Source organism: Pristis pectinata, chromosome 2, assembly GCF_009764475.1.
Source record: "Pristis pectinata isolate sPriPec2 chromosome 2, sPriPec2.1.pri, whole genome shotgun sequence".
Lineage (NCBI taxonomy): Eukaryota > Metazoa > Chordata > Chondrichthyes > Rhinopristiformes > Pristidae > Pristis > Pristis pectinata.
Window position 1 is genome coordinate 64,462,591 of NC_067406.1, and position 3,928 is coordinate 64,466,518.

The window sequence follows — 3,928 nt, forward strand, 5'->3', positions numbered from 1 at the left end:
CTAATCAATGCACATTTGTCCAAATATCTGTCAATTCAAATTAGCACTTCGAAAAGTTTCCCCATTGCCAAGGTTAAACTGACTGGGCTGTTATTGCAGTGTTTACCTCACAGCCCTTTTTCATAAGGGTAGAACATAGAGTCATAGAGCAATACAGCATGGATACAGGCCCTTCGGCCCAACAAGTCCATGCCAACCACATTGTCTACCTAGCTAGACCCAATTTCCTGTGCTCGGCCCATATCCCTCCAGACTCCTCCCCTCCATGTACCTATTCAAGTGCTTCTTAAATTACACTATTGTACCTGCCTCAACTACTTCCTCTGGCAGTTCATTCCATATACTCACCACCCTCTGCGTGAAAAGTTGCCCCTCAGGTCCCTTTTAAATCTTTCCCCTCTCACCCTAGTTTTGGACTCCCCTACCCTGGGGAAAAGACTTTTACTATCCACCCGTCAATGTCTCTCATAATTTTAAACATTTCTATAAGGTCGCCCCTCATTCTCCTACGTTCCAAGGAATAAGGACCTAGCCTGGCCAACTTCTCCTTATAACTCAGGCCCTCTAGTCCTGGCAACATCCTTGTAAATCTTTTCTGCACTCTTTCCCGATTAACCACGTCTTTCCTATAACAGGGTGACCAAAACTTACACAGTAATCCAAGTGCGACCTCACCAATGACTTGTCCAACTGCAACATAACATTAACAGTTCTTCTGTCCTCAGGCACCATCCCGTATCTACAGATGTTTGAAAGTTTAGCGACAATGCCTCTTGTATAATTCATAACCACATCCTTATCTACCTGCCTTGGGACCATCAGTGGTTTTTGAACATGTTCTCCTAGATCTTGCTGCTCCTTGTATATTGGATATTGATAAGACGGGGGAATGAGCTATAAAGCTACAGATGGAAATCAATGTATGTAAGTCTGAGGTAATATATTTTAATTTTAAAAAAGCTGTAGCTAAACTCTGAAAGAGCCGAGATTTAGGTATACAGGACAAGAAAGATAAAATCTTAGGCTGATAAGACTGTACTTTAAGTTATTAGATTTCCTGGCTTTACAGATATACAGAATATAAAAGCTAAAAAGTGATGAACAGTCTTTACAGTACTTTAATAAGAACTTTTGGTTCCCGTGGAGGGTGAATGACAAAAACAAAGCAGTTGGGCCAAACGTTTTATGAATATGGTAGAACATCATTATAGAACACATCCCCAAGGGAGTTGACGTGGCATTAGTAATTAATTTTGAAAAAGAACCATATCAGTGGATTTCAGAATAACAGCCAATTTAGCAACACAAGGCTTAAAAATATTTGCTGTGTAATCAAAAATAGATTCAACCTAGATCACAGCAAAATTGTACCTACTTCTGAGGTTCTGAGCACCTGGGAGGAAATATGACCCTTAACTTTTGACAGAACTTTCATTTGCACAAGAAATGATTCTGGTGTAACACTGCATATGACATCAACAATATTGCAATAATATTCATCTGCATTATGACAAAGCTTGTGTATGCATTGAATAGCAAGCTTTTGTGAACTATTTCCCCTGAAATCTCACCAACATTTCAATTGCATTCTTTGCCAGGCTGCTCCACACCACTCTAAGCCTCTGTTATTACTCTACACACTCTGATCTCTCACCAGGGAAGGATATATTCTTATACAGTGGGTCGATCAAAGTCTCATGGATTAAATCCTAGGATGGGTGGGTCCTTTGAGGAGGTACTGAATGTAATGGGCATATATTCTCTGGAGTTTTGAAGAATGTGAAAATTACAAAATTCTTAAGGCAATTTACAAGGCAATTGCAGTTTTCTCTGGGTGAAAAGCCTTGAAAAAAGGGTCATGAGATTCCGGTTAAAGGATCAGTAAATTAGGACCAAAATGAAGAGAAATGTATCCAGTGTGGTGAACCTTTGGAACTTTTTGCTCCATAGCAATATGGATGACTGGTAGGAGCAGATTGGAGGGAAGTTGATTGATATGCAGAATTAAATCTTAGCTCAAAGGCAGAATAGCCCACTCCTATCTATATCCCACAATCTTAAATTGCAGTTGCAGCTGGAAGTTTCCAGCAAGGGCATGCATACTGTAGTTCAGATGTCTTATGCAACTTTACTCTCCTCCTCTAAACCCATATCCCTATATATTATTTTGAGATCACTTCAGGCCAGGTTGTTCTTGGTTAATTGAAACAAGACAGGTGCCATTATAGGGTTGTGTTGTGGAGCAGGGAGGAGAGATAGAAAGTGAGAGCTGCATATTGAAAGAAAACAAACAAAACCACACTTCCGTGTCTTTGATATACCTTCAGGATGACCCATAGCATTTTTGGGGCATGATTTGTAATGTAGGAAATATAAGAGCAAATTGTGCATAGTTTGCTCCCACAAACAACAAACTGATAACTTATATAGCCTGCAGCTTGTGCAATTTTAGAGAACATGGCATCAGGAGGAGGTGGGATGTGAGGATGATGAATATGAAGGTAATACAATCATCCGTTTCCTCCTTGCTGACTACCAACACAGGTGCACCTCAAGGCTGCATGCTTAGCCCCCTGCTCTACTCTCTATACACAAATAACTGCATAGCTAAGCACAGCTCCAATGCCACATACAAATTCGCCAACAACACCACTGTTGTTGGACAAGTTACAGGTGGTGTTGAGTCAGTGTGCAGGAGCAAGATAGGACACCTGGTTTGAGTGGTGCTGCAACAATAACCTCTCGCTCAATGTCAGTAAAACTAAAGAACTGATCATTGACTTCAGAAAGGGGAAGGAGGGTGAATGTGCACCAGTCTACATTGGGGGATCAGCAGTGGAGAGGGTTAGCAGCTTGACCTGTTCTGGGCCCAGCACATAGATACAATCACAAGGAAGGCACGCCATCATCTCTGCTTTCTTAGAAGGTTAAGGAGGTTCGGCATGTCACCGAACACTCTAGCAAACTTCTACATATGTACTGTTGAAACCTGACTGGTTGCATCATGGTCTGGTACGGCAATTAGAATGTGCAAGAACATATGAAGCTGCAGAGAGCAGTGAACTCGGCCCAATACATTACGGGCACACCCCTCCCCACCATTGAAAGTATCTACATGAAGCGCTGCCTCAATGAGGCAATATCTGTTATCAAAGATCCCGACCATCCGGGCCATGCCATCCTCTTGCAGGTACCATCAGGCAGGAGGTACAGAAGCCTTAAGTCCCACACCACTGGGTTCAAGAACAGATACTTCCTTTCAACAATTTGGTTCTTGAACCAACCTGCACAACCCTAATCACTACTTCAGGGTAGAGCAGTTTGCACTACAATGGACTTTGGTTTTTTTTGTTCTAATTGTGTTCTTTCTTGTATAATTTATGTTTTTCTTGTGAATGTTGTGTTTAATGCTATGTGCCTGTGATACTGCTGCAAGTTTTTCATTGCACCTGTGCATACTTGCAATTGTGCATACGACAATAAACTCAACTTTGACAATTTCAGCCCTGCTATTGGTACAAACTCCACTGATGGTGAACACACAATCTTATATCGACTTAAGTTGTGCAGCCATGCCTGTCTCACGCTGGCGAGATGCCACTGGTGCCGTTTTTAATTATGTTCCCATCCTACCCCGTAAGAGAGATGGAAGCACAACACCCTACTAACATCTGCACATGATGAGCAAGTTGCCAACAGGCTGCAGCACACTTGGAACGGTACCTCAGCACGTCTGGCAAGGGGTGCCCGTTGCTTGTTGACAAGCTGCTGCTCCTTCAGCAGCAAGCGGAGTGAGGAGGAGAGCAGTGAGCTCTGGCGAGGGCAGGGCTGAGGATCTGCAACCCGGCGCCCACTCGCACACACGCCGGAAGGGTTGGATGCGCGCACTCGCCGACCGAGCGACGCGCGGGCTCGTTCACGTGAGCCG